A 23,717-nucleotide genomic window follows, 5' to 3' on the forward strand; every position below is an offset into this window, starting at 1 on the left:
GTACTATCTCGAAATTTCAACAGTAGACCTATCTGTGATGCGCAACGCTTCTCTTGTACTGCCAGCCACTGAAGTTTGTTGAAAATGTCTGTTACGCTCTTGCTTGAGGAGATGTGTCGCTCGTCGTTGGATCTTCTCTATCTCTGCTAGTAATCCAACATGGTAGGGGTCCCATAATAAACACTACTGAAGAGTCTGTCCAAGAAGTGTTTTTTAAGCCATTTTCGTGGATGAATTACATTTCCTTAAGACTCTTCCAATGATTCTCAGCTTAGCATCTCCTTATCCTACAGTTTGTTTTAAGTGGACATTCCGACTTGGATCGCTCTGAATGGTTATTCCTAGATGTGGTATCGATAGCTCCGATACCACGACATAGGTACAAGTTCTTAGGTTGGCACTACGACACCGACACCGACGACGGCGCCCTCTAGCCGGCGCTGTGCAGCTCTACGAGCGCCGCTCCAGATTCTACCCATTTGATTCCGAGTAGACGACCAAGCAACATTGTTTCTATTTCCTAGTGGGCGAGACACTACAGATTTTGCCTTTGTCCCTTCTAGCCGACGTTTGATTTATGTATAGCTTCGCACCTACGTGCTCATCTGCAGTGCAAAGTTACGTATGTCATTGTCTAATATTCTCTATTAAATGTTCTGTTAAGTTAAACGCAGTACAGAAGCATTTTACCTTTTCCTGCTCCTACTCACTTCCTGCATTCGGCCAACCCTTCAGTTTACAGAAGCAGACCCACGCGCCGCCTTCCAGGCGGGATACAAAACTAGGTATTTTATTGTAATTACTCTTTCCAGCGATCTGAAGTTAACAGTGTAGTCGAACTGTAGTAGATTTCTTCGCCCGCTTATACGAAGTACGTTACATTCATTTACATTCAGGATCAACTGCCAGTCTCCGAACCAATCATCGATTCTCTGCAGAACTTCATGCAATTTGCTACAGTCCTCTGGTGTTGTTACTTTCTCATAGACAGCCTCGTCATCTGCGAACAGTCTTAACGAGCTTCCGATGCATTCTGCTGTATCGTTTACATGCACTGTAAACAGTAACGGTTCTTCCATATTTCCCTAGGGTACGTCGGAATTTATCTTTACATTTTCCAATTTTGTTTCGTTAAGAGTGACGTGCTGAGTTCTATCTGCAAAGAAGTCTTGATCCAGCAGCAAATCTGGTCCGATAGTGCGTACGCTCGGTTTTATTTCCACTAAAGGGCAGCGCGGGACGGTGTCAAATGCCCTGCTGAAGTCGAGGACCACGGCATACCCTGGGCGCCGATGTGTACGCTGCTCTGCATCTCATGGAGGAACAGAGCGCGTTCAGTTTCGCACAATCTCTGTTTGCGAAATCCATTTTCATTTTTATAGAGAAGATTTTCGTTCTTGAAAAACGTCATAATTCTTGAGAATAAAAGATGTACTATAAATTTACAGCTAATTGACGTCAGCGATGGGGTCCTATAATTATATTAAGCAGAAAACGGAAATGAACACCGCTTTTTCCCAGTCGTCAGGTATTCTTCGTTGCTCCAGTGACCTACAATAAATCACCGCTGGATGGGGAACAAGTTGTTTCGCATAATTTCTGTAGAGCCTGTCAGGTAACTTGTCCAGTCTAGATGCGTTTCTACTACTAAGCGATTGTAACTGATTTTTTTAATTAAGTGTGGTCGAGATCACCTTGTTACATGCCTGCACGCCCCGGTCTCAGATGTACTGTAGCAAAAAATTATCCCACATCACAGGAATATAGGAGTCATATGTGATATACATAGGAAAGAGGACATCCTGGAATGTAAAAACGATAGAGGATTTACATTTCTGAACATCGCATAGGACATCCTGGAATGTAAAAACGATAGAGGATTTACATTTTTGAACATCGCATGTAAAATATTCTCCTCCCTGCTTTGTACCCGTGTAAAACCTATTCCAGAAAAAGGAGTCGAGAAATATCAGATTGGCTTTAATTCTGGCAAGTCAGCTGTTAACCAAATATCTACCCTGACGCATATATATATATATATATCTCGGGGCTGTTAGTAGACCCGCAACCGAGCGCCTCCCCAGGTGGCGGATAGGGGAATGCCTCCTATATATAGGTGGTACCGAGGAAATGAAATACTCGGGGCGGACCAAAACTACTAGTAGCGTCTGTTCCCACAGTGGGCGGCTACAAAAGGCGTCTGCTCCACATGTCAGTGGCGGCCTCAACCAACCTCCTGATCTGGAAAGTCAGGTTGTACTCGGCAGCATGCCATACATCCAACTACTAAACATCATGATGGTACAACGAGAAAAATCTCATTACCCCGGGCCCCAGTCAATAGACTGGGATTGTCGTGAGCATCGGATTCCGGGGGCTCACGGACATCATGAGAAGAATCGGAGCTTCTCAAACTCCCTCAAGACCAAACGCAAACACTACATCGGCACACTCAACGTGAACACACTGATGAAGACAGGAACGATGAAACAACTGACAGACACTCTCGAAAAATTTCAAATCAAAATATGTGCACTGCAAGAAACACGATTCACAGACGAAGACCATTTCAACACGGAGAATTTCAGAATATACAAAGGAAAACCATCGAGACAACTGAAAAACCTAAGGCTTTTTGGCACAGGATTTGCAGTACACAGGTCCATCACGGACAGCATAATCGACTTTTCGTCACCAAATGAAAGAATCAGCACCATCACAGTGAAATCAGCCAATAAATCCTACACAATAATCAACGCACATGCACCAACTAATGACTACAACAGGAAAAACCCGGACGAAATTGATGACTTCTGGACGACAATGGAAGAAACTATCAGAAAAATTCCTGCACATAGAGTCAAAATAATACTGGGAGACTTCAACGCCAAACTCGGAAAAGAAAAGATATACAGACATATCACAGGAAAACATACTCCACACAAGGACACCAACAAAAACGGAAAACATCTGATAGACTTTTGCAAAAGCCACGACCTCGCCATTATGTCAACAAAATTCAAGAAACCAACACGAAAACTTACCACATGGAAATTCCCCAGCGGAAAGCAAGAACTACAAATCGACCACGTAATAGTGCAGAAAGACTCACAAAAAGAAATTTTGAACATAGACACCCGTAAAGGCTACTTCGACTCAGACCACCACCTACTACAGATCAGGATTCGTCCTTTGCCCAAGAAAAAGCTCCAGAAGAACAAAATTGTTAGACCAGATCCAGAATACGTTACTTTAAACCAGACACAAATATTACACAAAATTAAAATGGAGAAAACGACAGACTGGACACAACTTTCACGAAGAATCCGAGAGGCCATGAAACTAGCACAAGCACCACGAACACGGAAACACCGTTGGTGGAACCACACATGTGACCAAGCTATTGACCAACGAATCAGTGCATGGAAAAAATTTAGTTGCCATAAATCCCAAGAGAATTGGATGAACTTCTTGAAAACACAGAAGCAATCAAGCAAAATCATTCGCAGTGAAAAACGACAGTATGACAAACGGCGACTGACAGAGATCGAATCAGACTTCATGAAGAACAATACAAGAAACTTCTACAGAACGTTCAGAGAAAATATGACTGGATATCAACCACCCAACTTGTGCTTCAGAAGACCGGATGGAACCCTAGAAACCAATACCAAAAACAATTGTGACATTCTGGCAAAGTACTTTGAAAAACTGCTCAACACGGACCCCCCCATGGAAGAAATGATGACAGAAACGAGCACATACAATCCAGATAGTGAACCTCCAACTCTAGAAGAAGTTAAAGAAATAATAAAGTCACTCAAGAATCGTAGAGCACCAGGAGAAGATGGCATCATCGCGGAAATCTGGAAGTTACAAGACCCAGAACTCACCAAAGACATCCACAGGATCTTGGAAGACATCTGGAAGACCATGAAAATTCCTGACGACTGGAAAACTGCCCTGATACACCCACTACACAAAAAAGGTGACAAGACTAACCCGAACAACTACAGAGGAATATCCCTACTACCGGTCACATACAAGATCCTCTCTAAAGCTTTACTGAACAGACTAGAATGCCAAACCGACCACTTGATTGGGGAATACCAAGCAGGCTTCCGTAAAGGGCGGTCTTGTGCGGAACAAATTTGGAACCTGAAAATGATTTTACAACACAAACAGAACCTGATCATTACCTTTGTTGGCTTCAAAAAGGCGTACGACTCTATCGACCGGAAAACTCTCTTCAAAATTCTAGCAGAATACAAAGTAGACAACAAAACACGGGCTATCATAGAGCAAACTTTAACCAACACGACCTCCAAAGTAAAGTTCTGTGGGGAACTATCAGAGCCCTTTGAAATTCGCACAGGTGTCCGACAAGGCGATGGCCTCTCACCTCTCCTTTTCAATCTGGTGTTAGATAAAGTCATAAAAGAATGGGAAACATCACAACAGGGGATAACCTTAGGAAACCTACAGATTAAATGCCTGGCTTTTGCAGACGATTTGGCGATTGTCACGAAAGGTATAAAGGAAACAAAAGACGCTATTGAAAAACTGCACGAAATCGCTTCCAAAACTGGACTACAGATCTCTTACGAAAAGACACAGTTTATGAGCACAAAGAAACTCTCATCTCTGAACACAAAGTATGGCACGATTTACAAAACAGCAAACTTCAAATACCTCGGTGAAACGCTACAAATGAGTGGACATAACACAGACTCAAATGAAGAAAGAAAGACTAAACTGGACAAGGCATACAAAGTAGTGTGGAATCATTACAACAAGAAGTCTATCTCACAAAAAGCCAAATTACGCCATTACGACACGGTGGTGCTCCCCGAGGCACTATATGCAGCAGAGACCACACTAATCCGAGGGCACACACGTATCAGACAATTAGAAAAAGTAGAACGGAAAATACTTAGGAAAATATTTGGCGCAACTAACAACAATGGAATATGGATCAAGAAACCTACAGAGGAACTGTACAAACATACAGAGACAATCACAGAAAAGATTAGAAAACGCAGACTACAATTCTATGGACACCTATACAGAATGCCATCACACAGGCTGACCAAACAGATCTTTGACTGGGTAACCACTAGAAACAACAAATGGGTGGCAGAGGTAGAAAACGACCTGAACCAGCTCAACATAACAGCAGACACAATAAACGACAGAATAAAGTTCAGAAACATCATTAAGAAAAGTAAACTACATGAGATACAATGCGACAAACGAACAGGCATAAAATGGACCGAAGAACGCAAGCAAGATCACAGCCAGAAGATGAAAGAAATATGGGCAACCAAAAAGGCAATCAAGATGAAGCCGAAGACACGAAGCCGACAAGAAGCATGGACAGAGGACCGGAAACAGAAACACAGCGAGCGAATGAGGGAAGTTTGGGCAGCAAGGAAGGCAGCAAAAGGAACTGGCCATGTAGTTTAGTCCAAATGCGCTCTTTAAGGGCAAAACACCAATAATAATAATAATATATATATATATATATATATATATATATATATATATATATATATATATAAAACGGAATACGATATTGAAATACATCATATATCTGTTGATTTTAAAGCAGTTTATGAAACCTTAAAGACAAATAAGCTTATAGAAGCCATCATTGACGCGGAATACCGTAACAGTTGATACGCCTCATAAGTCTGAGTATGGAAAACGTAGTACGTAAACTACGCATACACAGAAATTTAAAGCCATGTTTCTAAACTAACTATGGACTGAAGCATGGGTGTGCACGCTCATGTATACTTTTTAATATAGAGCTAGAGAGAGTAATAGGATCGGCTTAAATCAATACAACGGGTACAATATCCAGTATATTCTGTTAGGGTACACTGCCAACATCACACTAATGCGGAAATAAAGCGACGCATCCACTTAGCTAATAAATGCTATTATAGTTGCCCCACAACTTAAGCCCAACAATCCGCCCAGGAGAACAAAGTGTGAAATGTGCTAAATTTTAATAGGTTCGGTATTGAAGTAGACTCAGAAACCTGGACACTGACACTACACTCGGGAGAGCTAACAGGATTTTATTTCAGTGGAAAGTGTTACGCAAAATCTGTGAGGTGGCTAATGAAAATAATGCATGGTACAGACTATATAATTTTGAACTTTACAGTTTGTATAAGGATATTGAAATCATAACGTACATTAAAATACACCGCCTGAAAAAGGTCGGTCGTGTTCCTCATATGGGACACGACAACCCAACAAAAATAGTGCTATTACAAAGTCCGCGGGGTTGAAAAAGAATGGCAAGAAGATGTCTTCTATACTTGGATGGTGTACAAGAAAATTTAAAAATTATTGTTGTCAGAGGACGGATATGCAAGACACTGGACATGGTCAAATGGAATAATGTGTTTGAGCATGCCAAGATCCATTAAGTGTTGTAGAACCAGCAAGAACAAGAAGAACGAGTTGACTTCCTATTCCGCTATCACTTATCTTAGTCTTAGTCTGTTCAGATTTGCATTGAACGATAGAAAGGAGGAACCGAATTCGGAGAGCCGAATTTAGTATTTCGGCCTTCTCTCTGTCAAAGTCCGTTTCGACACCAGTATGACTTTTGAGTGACTGAATAAATGATTTCGATGTGCTTATTAACCGTACATAAGACCGGCCAGAATACCAAAATATTCAATTGTTGTGAGCATAACCGTAGATTACTTATGATATATTCCCTCCTCTTACTCAGCGCTTTCTCTAGCATCTATCCACACTGAAGGAGCGTGATACGCGAACTAACACTAATGAAGTTATAAATAGAAAAATGTTTCGGCATTAAAATCGTTTTTGTGGTATAGTGTTTAAAAGAAAATCCGAGATACCACAAGACCCAAAAAAAAAAAATGGTTCAAATGGCTCTAAGCACTATGGGACATCGCACACATCCATGCCCGAGGCAGGATTCGATCCTGCGACCGTAGCAGAAGCGCGGTTCCGGACTGACAAGACCCAAAAGAGCGCGCCTTTGTTAACCGAGGCATTTTACGGAATTTGTATGTTTGGTCTCTGATATGGAAGAAGCAAAAGTAGCTATTGGTCCACTTTCACGACAAATAGTGATATAATAATAGTAATAGTAATAATAATAATAATAATAATACACAGTCAGACTGAAGGAAGCTTTAATCGAGTAGTATAGGCCTATGTAGTATTATGTTAAGCAACTAAACTTACGTGCCTGTTTGCAGACATAGAAGTAGCATATATACGGCGTAATACCCCAGACCATGAAAATAAAGAAACATAATCTGTTTTGCGACGGATCAAAAGCAGCTCCATTGTACTCGAATATCGCTGGGTGACTTTGGTTAACGTGCCGCGCTTGGCAGATAAGTTTTCTCTCGAGTTGATGTTATCTAGTTATAACGCCAGGAGTTGTAGTGACTAATCGGCACTTCTGAAGGAGTCGCCTGTAAGATATTGCTGCATGAATAAAAGTCTCTTGTCAGTCGTCAGAACGAGTTGACACTTCTCTCATTTACTCGTGGGACTGTACCTCTTCCAAAATCGGTTCGACTTCAAAAGGTTATTTTAGTTGTAATTCCTTTGATTTAATTTTGTCGGTAACGAATTGACTCTTTTTAGGCTCGCGATCGAAACAAACTGATAATTATTCAGTGATTTTTGTTCCTTTACTAATTAACACTATACTATACTATACAGTACTAAAACACTCTAAGCTGACTTCGACCACAATGCAAGGTTCAAATAATTCTACAAAAACGGGGCAAAAACATCTTTTCGTTGTTTGTCGGAATTGTTTGAGTGGGAACACACTGGAGACACGGTAATCGTTCTCTCCTCAGTGTTTTTCACTGCGTCTTCCGTGGTTGGTTGCTCTCAATGTGCCACTGCTTTCGTTTCATAGCTACCATCTATCACCGTTGAGCCGGCCGCTGGTGGCCGAGCGGTTCTAGGCGCTTCAGTCTGGAACCGCGCGACCGCTACGGTCGCAGGTTCGAATCCTGCCTCGGGCATGGATGTGTGTGATGTCCTTAGGTTAGTTAGTTTTAAGTAGTTCTAAGTTCTAGGGGACTGATGACCTGAGATGTTAAGTCCCATAGTGCTCAGAGCCATTTGAACCATTTGTCACCGTTGAACACACTATTTGAATTTTTCTTGAAATTTTGCAGAGTGTAAGGACTAATCGACGGGCACCTACGATAGCGGTTCTTTCAAACGTACTAGTTTCCCGTCTTACACCTGTTCATAAATACACTCACCATTAACGCAGTTAGAGAGATATTTCCGGTAGAGCCTAGCAATAAGAAACTCAGGGTGTATACGCAATGAAACTGCCTCTTCAGAGTAGGAAGTAATTACTACAGGGATGAGTCCATTCTTGTTCTCCCACCATATAACCAAGAAGAAGAACTTCAAACCAAGAGAGGTTTCCAGTGAACATTGAGCCAATATTGTTAGTGATCGCCTGTTGATACTCTACCAGAGTACACGGATGAACTGCGAACTTTTCTTACGTGACATACTGCCTAACTTCTTAGCTGACATAACACCAACATCCCACAATAGGATGTATAACAAGCACGATGCTGCTCCCATTTTCGTATACATGTCCGAATGCTCTTTAAGTAATTGACATTGGTCAGTGCCAAATTTGGAGACGTCGACGTTCAGATGACATATTGAACTCCTTTCTGTGCGGTTACGCTCAGTCGATGGTTTACGTTTAATGCCAGTCACTCATGACCATCGTTTCTTGCGCCAGTTACAGAAGAACGTGAGACACTACGTGTTATACAAGGTGTTGCTGGGCATGTTAGGAAGTCACCATTATGGCGAAATGAAGCCAGTTTCCAGGCTGAAATTGGGCATTTTGGAGAATTCGTGTGAATGCTGACTCGCTGAGTCTTATTTTGACGTGAGAAAGCCGAATTTAATGTATTTCCCAGTACCTTCGACACACTCCGCACATGTTATTAGAAACGTTAGGTAGAACGATAGCGAAAGGTCGACAGAGAACAATTTGTGAAACAGAAAATGATCCCCCTCAAAAATACGTCTGCAAATATATTAAACATTTTCATAGGAAAGCTGGAGTAGGACTCCAACATAACAAAAATGCACGAAAACTCTTATCACTAATAAATAAACGTCTCTGACAAATAGAGTGAGCAATTCGTAGAGCAAGGGAAAAATGCGACGAAACAAAAGTGCTTATCAAACAAGAAACAAACTTCACAAACTTGAAGTAAATTTAATCCTCCACTAAACTTTCTCACAGACGCGTTTAAGCAATCATATAAACGAGTGTCGGAGCAGCAGAAGCAACACAGTAGGGCTCGCTACGTACCGCTGTGCCTGCTTTCGCAGGCGGCGTATTCTGCATTGCTGCAGTCTGGAACCAGCGTTCAGTTGTCCAGTCCCAGGCTTACGTGCTGCATCTCGCCACCGCAAACACAGTGACGAATACCTCGGCGCTAGCTACTAGCCTTTTGCAGCGGTAGTTAAGCGGAGCGCGTGGCCCGACACTGAAGCCAGCCAGCGCTGCGGGCCGCTATCTCGGGGACAGATAATGAATGGATCGCCAGATAAGCGGCGGACGCTATTCCCTCGCTGCGAATCAGAACGAGCTGCGCAGCTGAGCGCCCAGGCACCACGAGCCGCACGGCAGCGCACAGCGGGCGGTGGGGTCTGTACCAGGTGCGTTATTCAGGCGCGTGTCAGCGTTAACACAGTTGACAATTATGAATTCTAAATAACTTTTTCGTGATGCTCTGTCGGTCAGTTTCAGCTCGCCGCACAGTGGGCCAGCTCGCTTCAAAGCCTGGACAGAATAGAAATACGATGGTCACTCCAAAAGAAATGTACACTATTTTTGTAAAAATACAGTTTTCATTCTACATTTGTGAAATTTTTACAGTGTGTAGATACATCCTTCCCGCTTGTTTTCAAACTTAGTTCAACCTGTTCCCGTGATTGGCGCTGTCACAGCATGTCTTCAAAATGGCTGCTGCACTTGACGTTCGTCAGAAGCAACGTGCTGTCAGAGAATTCCTGTGCTGTGAAAACGAGACAGTGGGAAACATCCACAAGAGGTTGAAAAAGGTGTGTGGGCATGCTGCTGTCGATCGCAGTACAGTTAGTCGGTGGGCGAGCAGGTTACGTGATGAAAGCGGGCACGGCAATACTGAGGATCGTCGTCGCAGCGGCACGCCTCGTACTGCACACACTCCAGACAATGTGCAGAGAGTTAACGAATTGGTGACTGCTGACAGACGCATCACAGTGGACGAATTGTCACGCTACGATGGGATAGGGGAAAGAAGTGTTTGCAGAATACTGAAAGTGTTGGCGTTGAAAAAGGTTTGTGCCAGGTGGGTTCCAAGGATGCTGACAGTGGCTTACAAAGAAACAAGAAAAACGGTATGCAACGAACTTTTGGAACAGTACGAAATGGTGGGGATGAATTTCTTGGAAGAATTGTGACAGGTGATGAAACATGGCTGTATCATTTTTCACCAGAGACGAAGAGGCAATCAATGGAGTGGCATCATGCAAATTCACCAAAGAAAAAAATTCAAAACCACACCTGGAAAAGTTATGTTTACGGTGTTTTCCTATTCCGAAGGACTCTTGCTTGTGGACGTCATGCCAAGCGGAACAACCATAAATTCTGATGCATATGTGACGACACTGAAGAAACTTCAAGCTCGACTGAGCCATGTTCGACCACATCGGCAAAAGCTGGATGTTTTGCTGTTGCACGACAATGCACTGCCACATGTCAGTCAAAAAACCATGGAAGCGATCACAAAACTCGGATGCACAACACTGAAACACCCGCCTTACAGTCCTGACCTGCCTCCATGTGACTATCATCTCTTTGGGAAACTGAAAGACTCTCTTCGTGGAACAAGGTTTGAAGATGATGTCTCCCTTGTGCACGCTGCCAAACAGTGGCTCCAACAGGTTGGTCCAGAATTTTACCGTGTATGCAGGCGCTGGTTCCAAGATGGCGTAAGGCAGTTGAGAGGGATGGAAATTGTGTGGAGAAATGAAAATATTGTTCCTAAAGGATGTATCTACACACTGTAAAACTTTCAAACATGTAGAATAAAAGATGGATTTTAAAAAAATAGTGTGCATTTCTTTTGGAGTGACCCTCGTAGTAAAAGGTGCTCGTTCCCACCTTAGTGTAGATTGCATTGATGCGCAGTTGTCTATTGCTGCGGTGGCATTCCAGTCACAAGTAGATATGATACGTGGCGTGATAGGTGACGGTAAAGGTGAATTTTAACGAAACAAAATCGGCAAATATGAAGATAAATTCCGAAGTACCCTAAGGAAATATGTTACAGTTTACAGTACATGTAAAGTATCCTGCAGAAAGCGTCGGGAGCTCGTTAAGACTACTCGCAGATGATGTTGTCTATGAGAAAGTAGCAACACCAGAAGACTGTAGCACATTGCAGGAAGTTCTGCAGAGAATCGATGATTGCTTCGGAGACTGGCAGTTAATCCTGAATGTAAATGAATGCAACGTACTACGCATAAACGGGCGAAGAAATCTACTACAGTTCGACTACAATGTTAACTTCATATCACTGGAAAGAGTAATCATCATAAAATACCTAGTTTTGTATCCCGCCTGGAAGGCGGCGCGTGGGTCTGCTGCCGGCCGGAGTGGCCGAGTGGTTCTAGGCGCTTCAGTCTGGAACCGAGCGACCGCTACAGTCGCAGGTTCGAATCCTGCCCCGGACATGGATGTGTGTGATGTCCTTAGGTTGGTTAGGTTTAATTAGTTCTAAGTTCTAGGCGACTGATGACCTCAGAAGTTAAGTCGCATAGTGCTCAGAGCCATTTGGACCATTGTGGGTCTGCTCCCGTAAACTGAAGGGTAGGCCGAATGTAGGAAGTGAGTATGAGGAGGAAAAAAAATGGTTCAAATGGCTCTGAGCACTATGGGACTTAACATCTGAGGTCATCAGTCCCCTAGAACTTAGAACTACCTAAACCTAGCTAACCTAAGGACATCACACACATCCACGCCCGAGGCAGGATTCGAATCTGCGACCCTAGCAGTCACGCGGTTCCGGACTGAAGCGCCTAGAACCACTCGGCCACAACGGCCGGCGAGGAGGAAAAGATCAGATATGTTTTGTGTTGTCTATTTAATATATCACAGCGATCCTGCCCAGTTGCCAGCATAAAACAAGATGGACAGCACTCCGAAGGTATGTTTATGAAATTTCTAACCGATGTAATGACGAATATCGATTTAAAACTAAACTACTGCCGATATTATACCAAATCGTTGGCTGCAAATTTCCTGTGCGTGCTAGTTAGCAAGTTCAAATGTACATTCATGTTCAGAAAAAACAGAGCACCTTGAATGACTAGAGATACGGCGTTCATATTTACAGGACAAGTAAATTGGTATGTTCAGCAGAAATGATTAGCATTTCAGTCACCTCGGTTCAGGCGTAGTAGGCACAGTGTCCGCCTAACTTGCTCCATGCGTGGTGGCATCGACGCATGTAGGACGCGAATGGCGTCCTGAGGTATATCCGTCCATGCTGCAGTCACCTGATTACAAAATTCGTCTGTGGCGGTTGGCACTGGACCGCAGCGCTGCACCCGTCGTTTCAACATATTCCACATATTTTTGACTGGCGACAGGTCTGGTGATCCGATGGGCCAGGGAAAAACCTGTGACACCAAGAAGGTACGTGTTCGTGCAGCAACAAGTGGTCGCGCATTGTCTTGCTGAAAAATGGCGTCTGGGGCGTATTGCAGAAAGGAAATGGCTGCGGGTCACAGAAAATCATTCAGGCAGGTCACCATGGCTACAATGCCCTGGGCACGTACCATCTGTGATTTGTGGTTATAGCCAACAGCACCGCACACCAAAGGCCTCGATTTGGCGCTGTATGTTTAGTGCGAATGCAGTCACTGTAATGCCGCTCCCCCTCTCTGCGGCGAACCAAAACGCGGCCATTATTTTCAAACACACAGAACCTGGATTCGTCCGAAAACATTACTGTCCCCAGTGACGTCGTTCCACACTACATTGCAGTCTAGCATGTTTCTGCGCACTCGTCAAAGGTAGGCGCAAATTAAAATGGCTCTGAGCACTATGGGACTTAACATCTGAGTTCATCAGTCCCCTAGAACTTAGAACTACTTAAACCTAACTAACCTAAGGACATCACACACATCCATGCCCGAGGCAGGATTCGAACCTGCGACGTAGCACCAGCGCGGTTCCGCACTGAAGCGTCTAGAACCGCTCGGCCACCGCGGCCAGCAAGGTAGGCGCAGAAGTGGACGACAAGCATGTAACCCATGCCGTAATAAGCAGCGACGGACTGTCATCCCTAATAGTGTACGATGTGTTCCACTGTTGCGCCAGGGCTGAAGAGGACGCAGATCTGTTCTGCAATGCCTTTCAACTGAGCTCGACACCTTTTCGGGTGGTGGTCTGGGTGGTGCGACCTGACCCATCTCGTAGTGTTCTACTGCCTTCCGTGAACCAATCGGCACACACCCGTTGCACTACCGAAACACTTCGTCCCACACGAGCAGCAGTTTCCCGGATGAATGCATCACGTTCTTTCATGCCATCAACGCGCCATCTTTCGAACTCATTGATTTGACTTTACGGTTCACGCATACGTTTGCGAGGCATCCTGTACATCTGCTCAAGTCTCACTTATCCATTACCTTCGGTTTATACGGACAACGAGGGCCGCCGGCATATTTTGCAGGTAGATGCTGTTGCGCAGCGATATTGATGTTGGCCATGAACCCGCTGGCCGACATGGTTCAAAAGCTAATCATTTCTGCAGAACATACTAACGTACATGTCCTGTAAATAGGAGTGTTCTGTCTCTAGTCGTTCAAGGTGTTCTGCTTTTTTTTCTGAACATGAGAACATTTTCGTTCACATATTTGGGTGTTTCTAGCGGAATGCTAATTTTTCAACTGCGCGGCAGTGCAACATAATCCACAACATTCTGCAATCAAGTCCGATGCCGACATCAGTACACGTAATTTTCATGCACAGATATGCCTTAATTGAAGCTGCCCCGTTCCCGAGTGTTCGGCCACCTGAAGATGTGCAGGAAGCTCGGAATAAGGATATCAACCGTTAACTAGTAGATTTTACGCGCAAGTATTTCCATGAGAAAAAGATGCAAGACATATTCCATCGGTATCTGGAATTTACAGGTCCACTCATCTCTAGATTTTAGAAAATGGCAATTGAAGAAGATAAATAAAAGCCACCTGAGGTAAAAGATCTGCTTTTCGAAATATCTACCAGCGGAAAACCGACAGAAACACTTCTAATAGCGATAATGACGCAAGCGACGTATTTCAATTGAAAAATGTAAATTTTCGGATAATAAAATTCAGTACGACAATTTCAACTTCTAATTCGTAGCCAGCGACCTCAAAATACTTTATAAATACATGAGTACAAATGAAAGCTCTGCCAATGTACTGCCCTTTCATACCCTGTGTATGCGATACTACCGCCATCTGTATATGTGCTGGTCGCTATTCCATGACATTTGTCACGTTAGTGTAATGCAACCAGTTACCGTCAATGTTTAGCAAATTGCCCCCGTAAAGTGTCTGAACCCGTAATGGCCGCATCGGACTTGTTTTCCGGTGCACTGCAACTGCTATCACTTTCTTCACTCTCCCGAAATAGTATCTGGACCTCCGCTGCAAACTCAATTTACTCGTCGTAGCTATACTTACTGTATTCAAATGACTGAGCTGGCCGCTGTGGCCGAGCGATTCTAGACGCTTCAGTCCGGACCCGCGCTGCTGCTATGGTCGCAGTTTCGAATCCTGCCTTGGGCATGGATGTGTGTGATGTCCTTAGGTTAGTTAGGTTTAAGTAATTCTAAGTCTAGGGGACTGATGACCTCAGGTGTTAAGTTCCATAGTGCTTAGAGCCATTTGAGCCACATTCCTGAGTACTGTACCTTACCTTGTTCCAAGGATATAAACCGTTTTACATTGACTGTTTCTGTTGTATTCGCTGTCTTCATTCAGCTCGTATCGTTGGAGCATCAACAAGCTTATCTTTGTTGTAAATCGAACAAATTATAAAGTCAATTACATTTTCTTAATTTGGCTGTATTTATTAGTCTACCAAGGCCATCTCATCTCGGTCTCTATTAAGTGATCAGTATGCACACACAACCGAGAATAATACGTGTAACATTCCACATTACCAGTATCTATACAGAAATGTATCAGCAGTCAGCGTGCAATTTGAAGTTCCTTTAGCACCAAACAGTGAATTTCTACAGTCAGTAATTGACAAGGCTGTGTTCAGACCACAGACATACTAAATGGAATCGTTTTCACATTGAAACGTCAAGAATAAGTAGTTCCGCTGCGGATAAAGACCACACCAACAAACTTCTTATAATGAATAATGATAACTGATAATGACCAGAGAGGGTGGAATTATCTGATCGTGGCAGATAGTAAACACAGCCTAGTTGTGGAAAGATGATACGCTTAATGAATACATAGAGATTGTGGACCTCAGTTCTAAGAAACTATGAAGAAACTCCTTTCCCATTCTGTAGCTATATATGTGCTACCAGGAAACTGATGGTAAGTAGAAACTGGGCTGTACCGAGATTTTAATTCGGTAACTAGCCTTTTGCCAACAGAGCATTATTAATTTCGCTGTATGAGCAGGATTCATGGACAGATTCACCTGTTGCAAATTCCAAATCTGTGATTGTTAGTTTCATGAGGTTTCACCATCATGAACGATTTGAATATTGTTGCTACACAGAGACATCCGATAACGACTGATCTCTTGCCCTACAGATATGAAATTTTCCAGAAGGACAACATACGAGAATAAATACGTCCTGAAACGAGTGAAAGATCGTGTTGAGAATCCCAGTCAATATGCTGACCCCAAATTTCCCCGTCGAAAATGTCAGCAGTGCACCCTAGCTGAGAACTCGCAAACCAAGACCTCGTTATAACCAGGAACAGCGTGGCCTGTGCAGCCACGATGATTTGGTATCATCTAATTCCTTCCACGTACTACCGAATCGTAGTATTATGACAGACGAACTGCAGCTGGTTCCCCTTTTGGCATGTCAGAGATTCAACAAAACGCTATTAAGAAATTTATTTTGACATTCTGGCTGGTTAGGATGTAGAATCTACAGAAGAGATCAAAGGCAGCTGTACACCGGCCACTCTTCTGGGGAAAGGAATGAGGCTGCTTGGCGCACTCGTCACGTGGGGACACCAGTCAGGTGCACGCAGTAATTGCAGCTCACGCTGAAAAAAAGACTGCCATCTGTTTCCGACAGAGCAAATGAACTCCACTTAACAACAACATGGCCATGCTACATAAGATTGCAAAAAAAGAAAATTACACAGTACCATACGATAACTATCGCATTAGCTGAAGGTACAGATGACTTCATCTGCTGGAGGACGTGACGGAATTGTGGTGAACTAATTAGGCCTAGAAAGAAACAAACAAGACAGAAGTTGATGCAGCTGCCACACAGTTCGGCGAACCCCACCTCGTGGAGTAACTTGGTCGGAAATCGCGTTTGTTACTGTTTACCCAGCCCTCCCCCCCCCCCCCCCCCCTCCCCCACACACTCACACACGCCAAATATAACTTGTTGTCACTCTCACATTTAACTTGCCACAGATGTCTAAGATTTTAATAATAAGAAAAGTAAAATATAAAAATGTTTAAATATCGTAATATTCCATTGTTCAACAACAATAAAATGTATGAAAAGTTTTAAAATAATAATGATAATTTTTTACATCAGTGCTTAGGACGTCGCATTAGTATGCTATCCAATCAATTGCAATTCAGAGGTAAATGTAATTCGAAAATCACACATCAGAATTTTTGGGTCGCACACGTGTGATGCAATTAATTTAAGATCTACGACAACAACGTCTCGCAACTGTGACGATCTCATAATTAACACATTTACGAATGGAAGAGTGCACTCACCGTTATGAGTATTTCACTAAGCAGTAAAATTATCTGTACAGTCTGTACACATGTGAGCATGTAAATGAGATCATTGTTGTTCCTTTCCACCGTTTGTGCCTGCGTTCGGTAAGTTCAGGCTTTCTGTTTTAGGAGGCCCCGGCATGGCCGTTCAGCAAAGCAGATCGGGAGCGCGGAGCCGATGCAAGTAAACAGAGAGACAGGCGAGAGCGACGGAAAGAGCAGAGAACGCATTCAGACACGGCAGGAGCAGCGGGCCCTCAGCACCGCCTTGTTTTAATGCTGCGTGGGAGGACCTATACGGTTTTACTGAACACGATGGTCGTGTAAAATGTTTAGTTAAGTATTAAACAATACAAAGGAAATCAATATAAGACGTCATTATGCAGTAAATCGAACGGAAGTGTACGATAAATGTGTCGACTACGAACGAAATGCAGTAATTTCTGAACTGAAAGCCACTAAGTTACCACTTATTATTAAGTTTTGCTTGTAATATGGTAGCAATGGAAGGAATAAGACAAAATTGCTTCGTTTCAAAATTAATTACCATGTCAGATTTGAGAGCTTGTGCTACTGATATTATTAGATAAAAATATTCCATAATATTTATTGGATGATGATCACCCTGGACGATATGTTTCTGTGAGAATTAGCTACAGAATTTCTTATCAGGTACACTATCGAAAGTATCCGGACACCCCCAAAAATGTACGTTTTTCGTATCGGGTGCATTGTGCTGCCACATACTGATAGGTACTCCGTATCAGCGAAATCAGTAGTCATTAGACATCGTGAGAGAGCAAAATGGAGCGCTCCGAGGAATTCACGGACTTGGAACGTGGTCACGTGATTGGGTGTCACTTGTGTCATACGACTGTACACGAGATTTCCACACTCCTAAACATCCTTAGGTCCACTGTTTACGATATGACGGTGAAGTGGAAATGTTGACAGAGACCGCCAATGGTTCAAGAGAGTCGTAATGTGTAATAGGCTGACATCTATCCAGACCATCAAACAAGAATTCCAAACTGCCAAACTGCATGAGGATCCACTGCAAGTACTATGACAGTTAGGCGGGAGGTGAGGAAACTTGGATCTCATGGTCGAGCGGCTCCTCATAAGCCACACATCACGCCAGTAAATGCCAAACAACGCCTCACTTGGTGTAAAGAGCATAAACATTGGACGATTGAACAGTGGAAAAACGTCCTGTGGAGGGACGAATCACGGTACACAATGTGGCGATCCGATGGCAGATTGTGGGTATGGTGAACGCCCTGTGAACGTCATCTGCTAGCGTGTGTAGTGCCAACAGTAAAGTTCGGAGGCGGTAGTGTTATGGTGTGGTCGTGTTTTTCATGGAGGCGGCCTGCACCCCTTGCTGTTTTGCGTGCCACTGTCACAGCACTGGCCTACGTTGAAGATCAATTCGGGGATGGGGACTGCATCTTTCAACACGATCGAGCATCTGTTCATAATGCACGGCCTATGGCGAAGTGGTTACACGACAATAACATCCCTGTAATGGAGTGGCCTGCAGAGAGTCCTGACCTGAATCCCATAGAACACCTTTGAGATGCCTTGGAAAATCCGACTTCGTGTCAGGCCTCAGCGACCGACATCGATACCTCCCCTTAGTGGAGCACCCCGTGATGAATGAGCTGCCATTCCCCAAGAAACCTTCCAGCCTGCGGGAGTGGAAGCTGTCATCAAGGCTAAGAGTGAGACAACACCATGTTGAATTCCAGCATTAGCGATGGAGGGCGCCACGAACTTGTAAGTAATTTTCAGCCGTGTGTCCCGATATTTTGATCACATAATGTAGCTGTGTACTTGAAGCCATTTGCTAAAGATGAATTTATTAAAGAGTGCCTTGTAACGGCGGCGGAAGAGCTGTGTCCAGAACCGGCTCCGCAACTACCGCCCGTATCACCTTCTCGAGTCACTGCAATGCGCCGAATTCAAGAATCAGCAGAAGATTTGGAGGCTCAGCTGACAATGAACATGAGATAGAGTGTTGCATTTTCTTTGTCTTTGGATGACTGTCTTGAATTGTCAGACACAGCACAGCTGGTATTATTCTTCAGGACAGGAAACAAAATGCTGGGAGCTCGTGATGACATGTTAGATCTCATCCCACTGAAGGACACAACAACAGGCCAAGAGATATTCGAAGCACTTGAAGCGACTATAGAGAAGTTTGGTCTGCCGTGGAAACTACTAACTAGCATAGCAACAATGGTGCTCCAACTATGACTGGTGAAATCAGAGGCATAGTAGTCCTCGTCGAGAGAAAATTGAAGAAGTATGATCTGGATATCCCGATACATCGGGTGTTTCATCAACAACATTTGTGTTCCAAAAGCGTAAAACTGAATAATGTTATAAGGTTTGTTGTGAAAATCACTAATTCTAGTGGAGCAAAACGATTCAACCATCGCTTGTTCGCAGCCTTTGTGGACGATGACGGCTGGTGTGGCCGAGCGGTTCTAGTCGCTTCAGTCTGGAACCGCGTGACCGCTACGATCGCAGGTTCAAATCCTGCCTCGTGTATGGATGTGTGTGATGTCCTTAGGTTAGTTAGGTTTAAGTAGTTCTAAGTTCTAGGGGTTTGATGACCTCAGATGTTAAGTCCCATAGTGCTCAGAGCCATTTGAACCTTTTTTTTTTTTTTTTTTTTTTTTTTTTTTTTTTGACGATGTCGGTTGTAAATATGGAGATTCAGCTTATCACTGTCAGGCCCCCTGGCTCCTCAGTCGTGCTAAAGTTCTGGACCACTTCATGGAACTGCGCCAAGAAATATCGCTATTCATGGAAACGAAGGGAGAAAGTGTTCCTGAACTGTCGGATCATAGATGGATTTGTAATTTAGCCTTTTCAACTGATGTGACAGGGCATTTTCGCGACTCATGTGTGTCATTTCCTAGGAAGGGTATTCTCGTCATCCGTTTCTGAGACAAAACAAAGGCATTCAAGATGAAACTGTCGCTCTGGTAAAGGCAGCTGGAGGCTAGAAACGTTTCTTGCTTTCCGGAACTGTCAGCCTTAACGAACGTTGCGTATGCTGCAGATTTTGAAGATTATACAGATCTTTTAAGAAAATTCCGTATTGAATTTAAAACAAGATTCACTAATATTTAGCGCCTGGAAACAAATTTAAGAATTTTTGCTACTCCGTAGTCTGTGGGCGAGGATTATGCAAAGCAGCCTCTCCAGATGGAAAACATAGATCTTCAGTGCGATTCAGAACTGAAAGACAGATATCAGAGCACCTAGACTTAAAATGACTTTTACAGCAAAAAGGGTTCAAATGGCTCTGAGCACTATGGGACTTAAGATCTGAGGTCATCAGTCCCCTAGAACTTAGAACTATTTAAACTAACCAATCTAAGGACATCACACACATCCACGCCCGAGGAAGGATTCGAACCTGCGACTGCAGCGGTCGCGCGGTTCCAGACTGAAGCGCCTAGAGCCGCTCGGCCACAACGGCCGGCACTTTTACAGAAATTTGTGCCAGAAAAGTTACATGAAACTTCAAAGACATGCAGCACGGATGCTTAGTCTTTTCTGATCAACATTCAGTTGTGATCAGCTTTTTTCCCTAAAAAGCTGTGTAAAACACAACTGAAATGCTCCCTATCAGATTATCATCTGAAATGTGTTTTGATACGATGTTGTGCTGAACAAATCATTCCCAACACTGAAGCTGTTACGCAAAGAAAAGTAAATAAATGCAGAAGACAGCAGTAGAACAGTGAAGTGGATTAAATTCGTATGCCTTTTTTGTTATTCAGTTTCCTAGTTTTGTCTTCTAGTTCGCCATAATCCATGAACTTTCGTATTTACCGCTTATTTACATTCATTTTGTCCTTCTCTACCTTCCTTAGTGGCACTGTTTTCTTGAATTCGAAAATCTGTTTGGCATTACGACTATTTTAATAAGCGCCTCCATTAAATGTTCAACATGTTTAGTTAGAACTGTGGTTCCTTTTTACGGCTCCTTTTGTATGCATATCCCCAATTCCTCACCAGAGTATTGCTTTGCTTGTGACTAAACAATTTCAAATGCTGTATTCTGTTTACGACGCCACAGTCTTCCACAAAGGGGGAGTAAGCCAGCATCCCGCAGCACCGACTGGCTTTCGCTGTCAAGCGAAGAGTTAAGTACTCCGGGCTCCCGCTCGCTGAGCTTCGACGTAGCCGGGGCAAAGAGCGAAAGCACGCTGGTCCATAGAGCGGTAGCTTGAACTGCCCTCTGCAGGGTCGTTCCCCGTCTGTCTTCCCTCATTCAACTTCCCGAGCGTGTGGCTAGAGTGCCCCGTCAGGGAGACCAGTCGCCTGTTGCAAGTCTTTTTGGTTGAAGCCATTTTGTCCACTTGTCAATTTACTGTGATTTACCGATACTACCTGTAGACTCACGAACTGAACGAATTTGTTGTTGACAGCAGCCATGGTCAGGCTCGGACTGTGCGCCTTAACTGCCTGGAACGTTACTGGTCAGGCAGCAAGCCCATCCGCATGGGAAGGTCGTCAAATAAGCAATTATAAAGTATCGTGCGTTACACGTGGCTTGCAACTTATAAAATTCCTTACCATTTTCCGAACTCACAGTTTTCATCCTATTTTATTCTCCGAAAGTGTGTGTGTGTGTGTGTGTGTGTGTGTGTGTGTGTGTGTGTGTGTGTGTGTGTGTATGTGTGTGTTTAGGGTGCAGTCAAAATTAAGGCTACACGATATTTCACCATTGTAATAAAGAAACCGGCCATTCAAATGAAGTAGTCATGTATAAAATATGACATGCGTCGGGTGAAGGTAAGAGAGCCTATCTCCTACTCAAAGAGTCAGGGCGGACGAGAGGGGGAGGAATGGTCCTCCGAAGAATAGGGGGTTGGGCTATGAGCTGATAGCCCATACCCAGAAAAGAGTCTTATTATAGAAGTTCGAGGAAATACAACCGCACAGGCCCTGAGGCAAAGACATGGAAAAGGAATATGAGAATTGCGTCGTGGAATGTACAGACATTATATGAAATTGGAGCCGTTGGAAGCCTGACTGAATAGCGAAAACTTACAAGGTAGATATCATGGCCTTGCATGAGATAAGATGGACTAGATGGAGTACCGTCCAGAAACATCTGTGTACTGTGTGCTACAGTGACCACAATAGTGAACAGATATTTGGTGTGGGATTTATAGTCAATCAAAGAACTGTAAATTTAGTGATATGATCTGCAGCAATAAGTCCATGGATGTGTCATATGCGAATAAAGGGGAAATTCTTCAATTACACTCTTCCAAATGCAAATACCCCTGCTGAGGAGGAGACAGCAGCAGAGAAAGAGGCCTTCTATGAGGAACTGGAACAAAGTTACCGACAGCGTCCAAAAGATGACATATAAATGGTGATAGGAGATATGAATGCTAAGGTAGGGCAGGAGTGGGTCTTACCCATTACCACTGGTAACTACATCTTCCGTACAGAGAGTAATAATAATGGACTCGGCTTGGTAAGTTTTGCAACATCACTTAATATGACAGTTTATAGCATGTGGTACCAGCATAAGAACATACATGAAAGGACCTGAGTGCCACCAGACAATATACTAGAAACCAAACTGATCATATATTAATAAATACCAGGCACGGCTCAGTTGTACCAGGCTGCCGTAGTTTCAGTGGTATTAATATGGACTCTGATCATTACCTCCTCATAGCAAAAATTAGAGGGAGTACTTCAAGTACACATAAAGGTAAACGAGAAAGACAAAATAAGTTTAATATCTCAGAACATAAGAACCCAAGCAAGGATGGACATGTAGCTGACAATTTGGAAAATAAATTGACAGGAATAATATAGACCTATATTCATAACATGAATGAGCAGAGGAATAAAATCAGAAATAAAATACAAACTATTGCAAAGGAAATGACTGATAGGAACAACGTACCAGAAGGAATGAACGGTATGGTGAAGAGTGTTAGGAGGCAACAAGAACAAAAAATAGCGTATACAAAACGATGCAGGCTAGGAGAATAAGAATGCTAGTGGATGACTATACAGAAAAAAGGCATGCAGAAAAGCAGACCATTACAGCAAAGAAGAGAAGCTCGTTCGAAAGATAGTTGCAGGACACTGACTCCCTGAATAACGCTAATGAATGTGGGAAATTCTAAGTCAGTAACCTCGGAAAGGAATTTTAAACAAAAACAACATAATGTAGAGGAAAAATGGTGAACTAGTTGTATCACAGGAAGTAGTGTTAGATCCATGGGGAGAGAACTATGAGAAATTATGATAATCAGAGAATGCTGAAGCATGGGAACTAACAGAAGACCAGCAAGTGGAAGAAGAGGAAATTGGAATGCCCTCGATGCAAGAGATTTAGCTAACAATAAGGAACGTAGACAACAATAAGTCACCTGCCAACGACACACGTGATCTGAGTTTATTAAGTGTGGTGGAGGACATCTAGTTAGACTAATGCACTCACTGATCTCGTATATATGGACGCAAAAAGTCAACTCAGATTATTATAATATTGGCTTAATATGTTCTGCAGGTAATAAAGGGGCCGTCGTCGAATGGACAAACTATACGGGAATTACATTATTGAACACTGCATATAAAATATTCTCTTCCCTGCTTTATA

The sequence above is a fragment of the Schistocerca serialis genome, chromosome 1 (genome assembly GCF_023864345.2).
Source record: "Schistocerca serialis cubense isolate TAMUIC-IGC-003099 chromosome 1, iqSchSeri2.2, whole genome shotgun sequence".
In the NCBI taxonomy this organism is placed as follows: domain Eukaryota; kingdom Metazoa; phylum Arthropoda; class Insecta; order Orthoptera; family Acrididae; genus Schistocerca; species Schistocerca serialis.